The sequence below is a fragment of the Amblyomma americanum genome, chromosome 7 (genome assembly GCF_052857255.1).
Source record: "Amblyomma americanum isolate KBUSLIRL-KWMA chromosome 7, ASM5285725v1, whole genome shotgun sequence".
Taxonomy (NCBI): Eukaryota; Metazoa; Arthropoda; class Arachnida; order Ixodida; family Ixodidae; genus Amblyomma; species Amblyomma americanum.
Window position 1 is genome coordinate 16,459,720 of NC_135503.1, and position 14,935 is coordinate 16,474,654.

Consider the following 14,935-nt stretch of genomic DNA (forward strand, 5'->3'; position numbering starts at 1 on the left):
ATTATTGTTTGTTAATTTGCATCCTTCTTGCCCATAAATCAACTCCTGTAGCCGTCCTAAGTAGGACCAACGGTATGTTCAAAATAAAAAAAATAAAAATATATTTATTTCTATCCACTCTTTCGCGTTCTCGACCCAGGCTGCATACAAGAATTCTGCGGCACCCTTTTCCTTTTTAGATTTGCGTCACATTACGCGCAACTACGATAAGGAATTAACTCTGCTCAGTCTTTCCAACACTGTCGACAGCCGCTCTTCAGATCTGTCCATACATATGCCCAAGGAAACCAATGTGATTTCAGGACAAACACTATCCTCCCAAGGACGCTTCGCTAGCCTTGGTTTTCACCCAACGACACTTCTCGGCGCGTGTTACGGGCATCAGGCTCGTCAGTGAGTGCATTTCGTGTGCTGCCACGTAAGAAGGGACATCATGATCACGCATTAGGAAAAGTCTGCGGGTGAACTGGGCGGAAACCTTTGTGCTTCTGCGGTCATTTACGTATTGCGGACCTTATACCGCACTGGAGGCCGTTCGCGCGACCCCAGTGCCGTGTACCTGTTGACGCTGACTGCACAGGTATGCAGGGAACAGATCCTTCTGGATATATAGCTAAACAAATCTCCTTGAGCGGACCAAGCAACGAAGCGCCTCGAAATTCGCTGCAATACACAGGAGACACCAAGCAGCACGTTAATCGAATCGCTTACATCAACTCTGTCAAAGTTCCAAATACTCAAGCGCGTAATATCCGTTTAGATACGAAGCTAGCGACATAGAGCCGTGCGTCTCGGCCTCCGCGCCCTTGGTCCAATAAGAACACAAAATGCCAGAACAGGAAAATGAATCCGCGGGCACGGTAACTGCATAAATGAAGGCCAAGTTGGCACCTTAGCTATCCTGCGATCGTAAAGACAATATAGGATAGAGACAATTAAAGTGGGACGAGATATATTATACAAAGGTGAGTAGATATATACAAGTATTATATGGTGTTATATTACATTCCAAATTATACAGATATTTTATATTGCATGGAAGAGTGATAAGGAGAAGTGCCACGTAAGAAGAAATTCACAAGTGGTCATAAAATGTCTCCTGCTTGTAAAAAAATTACCATCGGTAGTTCTCGTTAAAAACACAAAAACAAAAAACTAATTCTTGAGGCCCAGATATATTATTTAAGTGGAACAATACCTGTTCCGAATAGAAATAAAGAGCGGAAGTTGAAAGGGTTAAGGCTCTTTATTGATTAGATGTTCTCCTTTACAAAAAAAAAAACAATATATGGGAATTCTTCTTTAGTGAGCATAAAAAGCGACAAGTGTGCATGTTCGGTATCTTTTAGCAACAGGCTTCAATGACCGCACACGCAATATATCTCTCTTTTTCTCGTTCTTTGTTTCTTCGAACGGCTCCCTTCTGAACATTGTGACAATCTCCTACAGACCTCTTTCATTTCCTTTCTCCGCCTACCCCGTTAATTTATAAGGGGTCGCAAACGGTGCGTATCCTTGCTCAACGTCCACCCTGACCCCGTTACTACTGTCTCTTCTTTTCCACAACCATTTTACTCGCGCTGACAGACACTAGTGTATACGAAAGGTCGGTTCAAAAACACGACAGAACATTTTTAGTTTCAGGCGTGCAGTACGCTGGGACATGAATACGCCGTAGTGACGGCGTTTTAATATAGCGCAACACGCCTCCCATCTTCAACAGAGATCTGCCTTCTTCCCGGCTATAAATTTCTTTAGCCGCGACGCCGCCAGAATTCACTCGCGGCGACAAAGAACAGCTCATTACTATACACAACCGTCTTATCGATACGAGAATTTCTTTCGCCATGAAAGAAAGACAGAAATCGTCGTACATTGGGACAGCCGCTGACATAATGCTCGAATGAGTTCCATCGCATTTTTTCCACCCTTAAGCGGCCGTTTCCTGCAACGCAGTCATTTCCGGGCAGCCTCAGCATTCACGCCCGACGGCGCGACCCAGTGCCGGTTTCGATGCCCGCTGACTAATGCCCGGACGCCCAGGAGACGGAACGGATTGCCCAGGCACGCGCGACGCGCGACTGCCGGGCTCCATGCCGCACGTGTCGAACCATGGGTAAACCGGCTTAAGCTCGTTTTCGCGCAAGTTCATCGTCCCGGAGAGAGCGCAAATTTCTTGCATAAAGACAGAGAGATGAGCGCACTAACGCGCAGCTCTCCAGCGAAGCAAGTTGCGCCATTACTTTCAGATGATGATAATGATGATGATGATGATGATGATGATGATGATTATGATGATGATCACCAGACTTTATCGGGCGTAAGGGGAAATCAGGTAGACAGCGCCATGAATATAATCATAATGCGTCCAGTCTGTTCGGGGTCGGGCGCAAATAACTAAATTTCGCATTCTACCCCAGAGAATTCGAGCACCAGGCTAAGGGATATCTTAATACCCACTGAAAAGCCGGAGGGTGCTTCGCCGCACTAGGGATAGAATCCCGCGCCTCCCGCAATGTGAGGCAGCTGCTCAAACCACTGATCTGCTGCGGTCTGCTTCGCGAGGCTAAAATCTTCGACCACAAACGGCGTAGCACACCTCTTCTTTATACAGCTCTGAAAATTATCGCTAAAGGATTTCGGACCATTGTGAATTATGGTAAGGCTGTGCGCACTCGGATATCTGTAACTGAGGTCATTTCACCCATTGGTTTTTCTGCGACCGCATCGTTTGGGTAAAGTGTACACTTCAAGAACAAACAAGAGATGTACGGTGTTTAATAAAAGTGACCGCGCAATGGGGTTTGCTTTCCAGTCGTACAGCGGAGACCTTTTCGCACACCTCAAGACCAAAAGGCCTTGAAAGGCGAAGACAACGGTTCTCCTTTCCTTATACAGCTTAAAGGATGCCAGAAGTGCTTTACTATACACTCTAAGCAGAAAGGAGTAAAAAGGGGTGAGTTGTTCTCTGGCGCACTCCCTTTTATGAGAGGGAGTGCAATAGAGAGCTTACTCCCTTTTTGCTCCCATATAGGTGTATTCATCTTTAGAGTGTATGGCTAAGAAACAAGCCCCTTTGACTGGTTCCTTTTGACAACGACGGTACAAGGAAGCCAAAATGGAGCCATGCAGGCATTTTACCCACTGCTCGCTGCAGGGCACAATACGTGAACGCCAAGTCCACTCACTCCTGTTTTGCTTTTCTTTTTACGTTCCACGTTAGATGTGGCAAAGTGTGAGTCCACAACAACACACACAGACTAAAGCTCAAAATTTTTCGATAGTGTAGGCCTTTCCGTCAGGCAAAGAGGATGTCGAATCGCCTCATCCTGTACCGCTGTCGTTTCCACTGAGCTTATACGTAACGTGCACACAACAGCCAAGCGAGCAATATGGCGACGACCAGGACGCCCTTATTGGAAAGGTGCATACAGTCTTGAATGTCCCGCACTCTTCTATAGTTGCAATCTGTGTCTAACGCCTGCCCCGTACATCTTTCAAATTACATCTACAACCTATGACGACAGCAACGGTCTGCGTCAAAGAGATTGGACTACCCGCTATTTCGTCGGTTTTTCGTCCGGACCTGGACTAAGGAGTTGAACAGATTACGTGTTTGAATAAAACGAACCTATAAGCGTGGAAACTTGAAGCGTGCGCCTTTCTCCGTATCCACAATGTCAAAAGCAGCTCTACTTGTCCACAACTTCGCTAAGTGTGGCCTAAATAGACCGGCACAAAACCCTGGCTCACTACCACGTACACCCTTTGTCAAAATTTTAGAGCCCAAAGGGTTTGCTCCTCGGCCGTGAAGTGCGGCTCGCTCTGCATCGCCCACGTTCCAAATATCCTGGATGTGCCGCGAACTCTAGTCTCCGTGCCTCCGAAAGTCAGAGCTTCCAGAATGCTGCCAGATCACCAATGCACGGCTTAGGAGCTAACCGTCTGGGATGTTTACTTCTGACGAAGGCTGTACATCTACTGTACAATATTAGCGCAAAGCGGAATCAACCAACTCATCGGTGCCGATACGTGACCTGCCCCCTTTTCACCTGTGACTAAGACCCTAAGCGTGACGGGGCCCATACGATTGCTCTAGGGTTGCACCAACACCAGAAACACTGGGCTACTGATGAAGGGCATGAGGAAGTCTGCCGTCAGGGTTCAAAGACCGTTGATCTGCATGTGGCGGTGCGGTAGTGTTTTTCATAGGCGTGCAGTGTGCGCTATAAAGCGTTGGGGATCACATGTTTGTGAGTCAAGCTGTACGTACGTGCACTGAGAGATAAAAAGAGGAAAGAAAACAAAAGGGGAAATGAAAGCGAACTGGGTTATTAAAACGCCCGCAAACAGCAGCAAGCCGCATTCTCGAAAGGGCTATTTTTTAGCCCTGCCGCCTCCGCACGCCCCTGCTGGTTCCCGGTAACGCAAGCTGCGCGCTCGAAGTGGGCGGCGGGAAGGTCGACGTTATACGCTGCTACAAAATAAAAACAACAAGTAGGCACCCTTTTACAACGCATAGTGTTCTTGCGCCTCGGCGGACCAGGAAGTAGCTCAACCATTGAACAGCGCACTAACATCGCCCAAACGGGAGAGGTTCACTAGACCATTATTTAGTCGGGGCTGCAAAGTCCGTGATTCCTGCTACTTTTTTTGCTGTTGTTTTAGGGCTACTTGCGGACAGTTTACATTATCTCTAATCTGACCGTACCTCTGCAAGCAACAGCGACAAGGGAGGGGCAGCGTCGATCTGAAGAGCGTGACGCTGTGTTGGACGGACCTTTAGCCTGTCTGCAGACCCGCCGCGGTGGCTCAGTGGTTAGGGCACTCGACTACTGATCCGGAGTTCCCCCGGGTTCGAACCCGACCGCGGCGGCTACGTTTTTATGGAGGAAAAACGCTAAGGCGCCCGTGTGCTGTGCGATGTCAGTGCACGTTAAAGATCCCCAGGTAGTCGAAATTATTCCGGAGCCCTCCACTACGGCACCTCTTTCTTCCTTTCTTCTTTCATTTCCTTCTTTATCCCATCCCTTACGGTGCGGTTCAGGTGTCCAACGATATATGAGACAGATACTGCACCATTTCCTTTCCCCAAAAAACCAATTATATATATGTCTGCAGAGTTGGCGGTTAGTGGTGATCCTCAAATTACACAAACAAGAAGGAAAACAAAGCAGCCAGATGCATAATAAACACCACTGTATAGTAGAGTCATGCCATAGTCTTTAACCGGATGTGCTCATTTGAATACGCCCGAATAACGTTATCAAATGTTAGTTTTAAGGTGCCAGTGACTTATTTTTTTCCTACGTCATTAAACGACGGCAACGTTCCTGCAACACCTAATATATAGTAAAAGTCCCACCATGGACACCAAAGCAGAGATAGAGGCTAACAGATAGTGGACACGGCACAGAGGTTCATCCAAGCGAAAATCTTTAATACGCCTCGACACAAACTATAGTATACATGCACCATTTACAAATCTCCAGACGAGGAAAAACCAAACAAGACGCATGGCAGGCACGCGAATGTATCTATATACGTATATGTGTGTGTGTGTGTGTGTGTGTGTGTGTGTGTGTGTGTGTGTGTGTGTGTGTGTGTGTGTGTGTGTGTGTGTGTGTGTGTGTGTGTGTGTGTGTGTGTGTGTGTGTGTGTGTGTGTGTGTGTGTGTGTGTGTGTGTGTGTGTGTGTGTGTGTGTGTCGTTGTGTGTGTGTGTGTGTGCGTGCGGGGGGGGGGGGGCGTTGAGCTGGATTGTAAAGCAAGGCGGACAATATGTAACTCATATAGATCAATTTTTAGGCCCTTATCCAACCAAAATTAGCTAATAAATTTTTATTACTCATTTTATGGGGTAAGTGTTTATATTGAGAAATTGATGGCCGTCAATGTCGAGGGTGAGCTGCGTTTTTAAATTTTCTGAAATCGGCGATGTGCTTAAAAATATCTAATGTCAAAAATACGGGCTCGAAAGCTCGCTGAGTTGGCTTTCCCGCATTTTATATTTATAAAATGGAGGCTCTCACATTTCATATGCATCAAGTACAGTCGCAGTTGGTGTACTTGATGACGTAGAAGAAGTTAACTTGGTTCCGGAGACGATACCAGGCGCAGCCACGCTATTTTATAATTGGATAATGCGGGAAAGCCACAACTCGACAAGTTTTTAGATTCGTATATCTGGCGTTCGATATTTCGAACCACACTGCCGACAACGAAAATTTAAAAACAAACCTAACCTTAGATGTTCCCGGCTACAAATTGCGCAATATAATCTTGCCCCCTAAATGTGAAACATAAAAATTATTAGTTAACTCATTAAGTTGACCAATCACCTAATTATTTATTCATATGAGACACACAATGACCGCCTTGGCAATCCAACACAACGAACCGCACCGACTTACCTCTCACACCTTTTAAACTAAAAATCGTAAAGGTTAGAAAAAAAAATCACCCCGTATACAGGTATCACCCCGTATGCAAAATCACCCCGTATGCAATTCGATTCCAAGTGATCTTCCGTGTCCACTTCGTCTGCCCATCGGTTGTCATCGATCACAATTCTTGTATCTAACAACTTCATCAACTGGCCCAGTTATGCAACACAACAAAAGTACGGATATACGAATCATCATCAGCTCCAGGCCTTAATGCCTGAAAGAACTATGCAGCGCAGTGTTAAGTATGAAGTGAAGTATGCACGACGGCGAAGTATTCACTCGAAGTATGCAGTGTGCAAGCGCTACAACAAGCCGACAAAAGAGCGCCGTTCATGCCCCCCCCCCCCCCCCTCTTACACGCACGGTTTCCGGTTAGTGTTCATCTACCTCATGGCTTTGTCGATGACACACAACTCACCCATCTCCGAACAGGTTGCCGGCAAGGACGCACAGCCTTCGTCCCGAGTCGCGAAGTTCTCCACAAAGTACGCCGCCGACATTTTCGCAAAGCGCGGTCTAACTTTAGCTACGACTTCAGCGGACCAAAAACGTCCAAGTCATCGACACACATTCCCAAAAACAACTGCTCCCTTTCGACTAAGACCACTAAATCTTCCGGCACTTGCAAACAGCGATCGTATATATCTCCACTCGACACCACGTGCAGTCAGCAGCGCAGAGACCGTCATGTGTTTCTACGGTCTGCGGTGAGCCCGAAAGAGTGGCGCTCGAAATGCAGTGCCGCTTCTTTATCATCCCGCGCTGCGCACCTGTCGGGCGCACATGGAGACATGCATTCCTTTCCCGTGACGAGTCAAACGTTACCAGCTGCGCTTTGCACCGCCTCCATAGAACCGTGCATTGTTACGAAAGTTACAACTGGCGCCGAGGCCATCAGGAAAGCTGTCTGGCGCATAAACCGCTGCACAACGTTCCTGTGCGACTTAGGCAACTAGGCCTACTAAGGCAACTAAGTTCGCCTGCGGGCAGTGAAGCAGACGACACCGCGGACACAAAGAGTGAGATCAGTCAAAATGAGAAATGAATTGGCTGTGTGTATACAGACTGTTTCGATACAACTGTCGCACACAACCGCCGTGGCTTTTGCACTGCTGCACTCTTTTAACCAAAGCCATAGCACGGGAATGGGAGAGGGGGATGCGACGATGAGCTCAAAGACAGGCTTGCATCCGGCGTCCAAGCCACAGTTTCGAATCCTCCGAACCTGTGTGCTCTGCTTGGGCCCATGACTCTCAATTTCACCGACTGAACAGGGTCGCTACTCCGAACAGGGGGGAAAGGAAAAAGAAATAAAAAGAGAAAAGGCCGCAGATGAAGTATTTCTCTCCTGTACCTAAGCCGATGCGCCGGAAATACCATCAGCAGGCGAGAGCCGACAATAATTTTTCTTTCATGTCTCGAAAAATATACCGTTCCATAACTCCTCGATCCAGCGTATGGAGTTCTGTATATACATGCACCGCATGCGCCATGACACTTACGCGAAGCGTAAACATGTTTTTGACTCCTCGGAAAGTTATTGTTCAACAGGCAGCTTCATGCGCGTTTGTGTTTCGTTTTTTTTTTTTAGACTGTCTGATGTAAAACATGAAATAAATGTGAGCTTCCCCGTGTTCAAACCACAGCCTACTGAGCAACGGACAGAATACTTCTTGTCTAAGATTTCAGTGGATGAAATAGGTTTTCAACGATTTGCCTCCGCATTCTTAATTAAATCGAAATTGCCGAGCTTCTTCGTCATAAGATCATTAGCTGATGCGCAATCGATTGCATGCTTACACGAGCATATAGTTAGATATTTGCGCGGCGTGCATCACAAGAATCCTGACATAAACGAAAAAAAAAGCAGACCAAACTATCCTAAGTTCAACCTTTTCGTTCGATTCTAAGCCACGGCCAAAGTGCGAGCACAATAACGCTTAGACAGGAACACCGTCGACTAAAAGAAAATAGATTTCTTCTGCAATTATAAACTTATTAAAAGGAAACTTCCGATCAAGCGCACTTTCAGTCTGCCTCACATTTACGGCAAGGTTCCCTCTCCTTACGACAGGCGTCCCATATCCACAGCCCCAGGGATTAGATTCGCCTTCCGCGAGCGGTCATCAACAACACTCCACGGTCACTCGACAGATCTTCTATAAACAGAAAGGTTAATAGACCCTCCAGAGCTTGCAAAGACGAGCAGAGCTCTTCGCAGCCCATCACAACGACAACAAGCGGTGACCGGCCTGGCCAACCCGCCGAGGCAACAGCTTGGAAGGCTTAGCCACGGGCTGCGGCAGACAGGCCGGCGCTGCCAACGAAAACAAACGGCATGGGCTTTCAACACCGGAGATAAGCAGCCGGTGAAGCAGTACACCAAAGACCACCACCAGACTAAGGTTACGTACAAAAACGACAACTTCCTCGCCTTCAAAAGCGCTTCCATGACAACGCGTGCTCCAAAAGCAGGAGGCTAGTGTTTATTTTCAATAGCTGCGCGTGGAAGCAAAATAGTGGACAACGGAAGCAAAATAGTGGACAGTAGGAAAAAGATCGAAATGACAGAATTTTACACGAGCCCTTTTTCGTAACTATTTTTCTTGAAGCTCGCTAGGCAACGAAAGTACACACGCACGCACGCACGCACGCACGCACGCACACACACACACACACACACACACACACACACACACACACACACACACACACACACACACACACACACACACACACACACACACACACACACACACACACACACACACACACACACACACACACACACACACACACACACACACACACACACACACACACACACAAAAGCCTGTGTTCTTGTGGCCTCTAATAAACTTGCCAATATAGTTTCCGTTTTCGCCCTGCGTCCGTCCTTATACCTTCGCCGTATTTCTTTTTCCGAGCTCGCCGTGACCGCTGGACATCCGCCCGATGCACGCGAGGAAATGCAAAGGCCTTCTCCCAAAGTCCACAAAAAGAGATGCAAAGCGAAACAGTCAGAAGACGCGGTTACAACGAGGTCAAAAGTGCCGAGAGCGAATCAATGACCGTCGAGACACGAAAACAATTCAAAAAAGCGATCAGACTGTCTTCAAATCGCTCCCCTCTAACTTACAAACTTCCTTTTCGTACATTCTCGCATACACTCATCCGCCTTATTTTAGCTCTTTCATCACCCCCCCCCTCCCCCCTCATCCACCTCCCTTCTTCTTTTCGGGCGGAGTTCCGCGAGGCTCAAATGACGCGGTCAGGGGCAACCATGAAATATACACTGGCTGACCGAGCCCTCCGCTCGCAAACCAGATTCTCCAAGACCCCGGAGAAGATTTTTCTAGCCAAGAAAGGCGTATTATGCTGAACCACGGCTTCCAAGGGAGGGGTTTACACATTTATTTTTGCTTCCCCTTATATATAGACTCCTGGAAAGGGTTTTTTCCGCCCATTGCACGCTAGAATTCGGCCCGCTTCTTTTTTTTTCCCCCTTCTCTTCATTTTATCTCGGCGCGCTACCGGTCAGGGAGCGGGAACGGCCGCAGCCGGAGGAGGAGCAATCTATCATCTTTCAGGCGGCGCTCCTGTGTGTCCAAGGGTGAGGGAGGCAGAGGGTGCGCGTCTTCAAAGGAGGCGCTAGCTGCTGCAACAGCGCAGGATAACGCCGGTTCCTCTCTGCGGGCACGTTCTGTCGATGCCGCGCTTCTAATCTCCATCCTTTCTCTCCGCTCTGCTCCGGCGACGACCACTCTCCCGAGCCTCCCGAATCAACGAGATGATTTCTTTCCATCCTCCGAGATAAAAGAGTAAGAGAGCCGCCTCCTTTGTGGGTCACGCGATAGATGTGGCCGAGCCGATGAGAAACGCAGAAAGCAAAAAATAAGAATGAAAGAAAAGTACACGGAGGACTTGCAACTGAACGATGAAGTCTCCCGGGGCGGCCGGATGCACCATGACCGCGGCGACGTGTCGACCCTTTCTCCGTGGAAATAAATATACATCACAGGGGCAAGGTGTAGTTCAATGCTTTCTTTCTTTTTTTCCTGTAACCCTAAACAGATGCAGTATATTTCGACCGCTCAAGTCATAGCTCTTGGCATTTGATGACTGTGAATTTTTTTATGGCGCAAAGGCATCTAGGGCCAAAGAGTGACATGACACAAGGTATTTTTCTTCTTCTCAAGGTGGGCTCGAAGACCCATTTCCCAAGAACTTAACCCTAAAGAAGTAGAGCACCAGGCCACGGAAACGCTTGTACGCATTATATCACCGGTGCGTACCAGGCGGTACCGGGGACCGAACCCCGCACCTCCCGCATTACGGGGCGGATGCTCATACCACTAGGCCACCGCTGCGGTTTCCTGGCATTTCAACCTACCCGCGGCAGCCCGCAGCAGTTGAGTCAGGTGCTGGAAGCCTGGGCACGATCGAATTGCCTCTCCACCACAACTGATAACCTATGCTTTAAAGAAATGAAGTAGTATGAAATGAAGTAGTAGTAGTAGTAGTAGTAGTATGAATATCTTCGCGGGATTCTACATCGTGACTACACGTGCCGTCAAAACTTCAAACCGCGGAAAAAGGAGCCACAGCATTCAATGTAAACAACGCGTTCTTCCCTCTCTCTTAGATCAAAATGCTGCACAATCGCTGTGGTTCGACATCTTATAGCGGCATGGCGAAGACTGACTGTCGAGCAGGTCCTAAGGCCCGTGTACTAAGTTTTTTGCCGAATTTTAATGCACACAAAAGAAGACCACGCGCTGGCAATCGCGACAGCTTCTCTTGCAGTGTATTGACAAAAAAGAGGTTACCAAGTACAAAGGTCGACATAATAACTTTGGCTCATATGATCATAAAAATATTCATCGAGTTCTTTTTGGGGGCCGGCGGTCGGCGTCCTTAGTCCGGGACTGCACTGGCGAAGGCTGATCCTTTTTGTCTTTCGATGAGTTGTCGTTGGCCCTCTTCGTTCGAGCTAGACAGTGCCACCTCCCACCCCTCCCGTGTTGGCTGTTCGATAATATCTACGGTTTGGTTTTTCTGGCGGGTCCATACCATAGGGTGAAGGTCTGCTTAGCCGCCACAGTATTTGCATTTTGATTCGAACGAATTAGGGTCATTTGCGTGTAGTCTATACGGACTGTCGTAAGCTTGACTTTTTAGTTTGCGAAGGTGGCACTCCTTATTGTTATTAAGACCTTCTGCAGATGGATAGTATCTTTGCCTTTCCAGTCGAAGTCCGTGGTGGAGAGAGGTTGTGTCAGATGTTTCTTAATAATCACGAAGAGAACAAGAGAGGGTTTGGTTTGGTTAAAACGGGTTTAACGTCCCAAAGCAACTCAGGCTATGAGGGAAGCCGTAGAGAAGAGCTCCGGAAATTTCGATCACCTGGGGTTCTTTAACCTGCACTCACATCACACAGTACACGGGCCTCTAGAATTTTTCTTCCATCGAAATACGACCACCACGGCCGGGATCGAACCCGCGTCTTTCGGGTCAGCAGTCTAGCGCCATAACCACTGAGCCACCGCGGCGGCTACAAGGGTGGCCAAGCCGCAGGGTGCTTGCCAACGTTTCAACAAGACGAGTACCAGTCGTCTTGTCGAAACGTTGGCAAGCACCCTGAGGTTTCCTCTCCTTTCTGATTATCTAGTCGAAGGTGTCGTATGGTTTCGGCGTATGTTGTGAGTGGACTGAACTGCTCTGTTTCAGGGATGTATTTGTTGGAGGCACGGGGAAGAAAAGCTCGGGCTGAGTCGCGTGCGCACTCGTTATCCTGTATGCCCTGATGGCCAGGTATCCATACCAGTTGTTTGGTGTTCACTTGTTGGAAGTACAGTGAGTTCCTCACTCACTGCTTTGGCTTTTAGCCAAAGACGCCAAGCGTCACCTTCACAAACACGTGGCCTACTTCGGTGGAGCGCGCGTTACCACTCCTAATGGGGCTTCCCACCTTTGCTGAAGCTGCACAGACGAGACGCCGCACGACCACACGCAAACAGAGAAGCCGTCACCGACAAAGCGTGCCAGGCTACATCGCCATCACACACCATCTCTAAAGAAACACGCGTTACGGAGAGACACTAACTTGAAAGACGAGCAGCTCGACACATACCAAGATAAGGAACAAAAGAGCCCACTAGTTCACCAGTCCAGTCCGTCTCGAACACGGGTCTCAGATACGCGCAGGCACAACACAAGCGCGATAGCTATCGCAAAGCTATAGCCGCGGCGCAGCCGAGCATGTACCATACATGCACGAGGTATGCACTACGCACCGGTCGTAGCACGAGAACTGACCGGCCGTGACGGTGCCACCGTGGTCGTGTATACAAGCGGAAGAAAGGACGAGGGTAGAGAAAAAGAAACCGATGAGAGAAAAAGATGGAAAAACAAAAAACAAAAAAGAAAACCAACGCGAGTGCGGGAGGAATGACTCTTCTCCCAGATGTCATCCTCCCCGGTTCACGTGTGCCGCGACGGTTGAGGAGCAACGCTCGCTTGAGGAGCGCGGTAGCGCAGCGCGTTGGCGGGCATACAACGCGCACATAAGCGCACAGCCACCGCCGTGCAAGTAGGTATGCACCACACGCATCGTGCCAGTCGCCACCGCTGGCTGCCGACACGGCGCCGAGGAACGTGAGAGAAACGGCCCGCGAGAGGAGGAAAGAATGAGAAGAAAGAAAAGCAGAAAATGGCCACCGTTCCTGCTTGGTTTGTCGCTCGAGCCAAGAGCTTCCATGCAGCAGGCCAGGACGTGTTATTCGTGTTCTACTCGTACATCTCACTCTGCTGTACTGCGGAGAGCCCGCACAAGTGGAGCCATCTAGCGAATAACTCGCGTAAAGCTGTAAGGACGCAATAACCGTCCGTATATAATGTGCTAGGGTAGCGGCAGACCGAAACAGCGGTACGCCTGCAGCGCGCTCACAGCTGGAATCGCACACATCGTACTGCTGCACATGCAGTTTGCGGGCACAGGGTAGGTCCGGTATATACGCCTGCGCTAGTGCTTCTATGCTATCCTAAAATAATGACGCACAAAAAAAAAAGCGGCAGCCGAAGCTAATCCCAAGCTGTTCTTATCGTAATAAGTATAGTGCGAGCAAAACTGCTCTAAGAATTCTGCTCCTGACACAGCGAACACAGCCACTTCGGCTCCGCACTGCGTAGGAGAGACACCACCTCGATGTGCGCCACACGCAACACCATCGCGCGTTGTGTTTCCTGACTTTAAAATTTAAAAAAAGGGGTCAAAAAGGCGATTCATCTCCCGACACGGAAAGCTTAGCTTATTACTACTTTACGGCAGCGGAAAGCTAGAGGGGAAACTCAACTATACAGGCGACGCCAGTGCACAGATGGCCGCGCGCGCGTCTCCACAGCGTGAACGCTCAACCGACGATCGGTTACTAAATGCGTCCACGGCCGGAACACGGAAGTAGCGCGTAGGCGGTGAATTTCACGCACGAACCGATTCGCACACAGTGCGTCGTCGGTTCTTTTCCGAATGCGCACTGCGGCGATCCGCGTCGAGCGTGACGGACGATGGTCGCTACCAGAGATCCCCTGTGCATATATAGCTGAGGCAGAAACCAGTGGACACTGACCCGCAGCGCCATCGTATATATCTCTATCGAGCTGCCTACACGTATACACTTCAGAGCCGGCATTCGTCTTCGATTGTGTCCCCACTATCTCTGCACTCAAACTTCCTCATAGCGGATGTAGTATTATGCGGCCAATGAACCACACGGTTATATAAAGACACTCAGAAGCCCTGCCCCGGGAGACGGAGCTCCTAGCGTCATTGACCGCACTTCACTCTGTATATAGGCACATAATTGGGCACAAATTAAACGCAAGCAGGAACATTCAGACACAAGCAGTAGAATGAGATTTAAGCTTAACATTTTTTTTTACTTACGTGGTTGATTATCCGCATAGAAGACAGGAAAACCAGATGAACCTCATGTTTGCGACAAAAAAAAAAGTCAAACAAATACGTGGTTCAAATGGGACCGCCAACTTCCGAGCAGTTGTCGTCCCAGAGGCCCTATTTTCGTGCTCGTGTTTGAATGGTCCCGTTCACGTCTCAGTTTTCCGCCATAGTATACCGTTTTGTCGAAAGTAAGGAAAGAGCTCACAATGTGCTCGCTACGGAAGCTTTCAGGCTCATGAACACGTGCTGAGTCTTCGTCACTGGCGGGAAATCAAAGCCTAAGGATAGGGATTTAGGCATAACCGCCTTAATGCTGCTGAAGGTAGCGAACAAACGGCGCTAGCTGTTATTTATGAAAGTATAAACACAGTGCAGGCTTAGAGAAGCACGTTCCCTCGGGAATGCCAGCATGGGAGTGCGGTACTGACCGATCGCTTTACGCCAACGGCACACGTCGTCTTCCGTGAGACCGCATATACATGAGAGGAAATGAGCGAGCGTGTTTTCTGAAACGAACCGCTCGGTGTA

General features: G+C 48.8%; 1 long non-coding RNA gene across 1 annotated transcript in view; it reads right to left on the reverse strand.

The window, feature by feature from the left end:
- LOC144098565 (uncharacterized) overlaps positions 1-7,013 on the reverse strand; it is a 48,178-nt gene extending 41,165 nt beyond the window's left edge. The window contains exon 1 of the long non-coding RNA XR_013307202.1: positions 6,866-7,013. This is a non-coding gene — a long non-coding RNA (uncharacterized LOC144098565). The remainder of the gene's footprint in view (positions 1-6,865) is intronic.
- Positions 7,014-14,935: the final 7,922 nt, after the last annotated feature.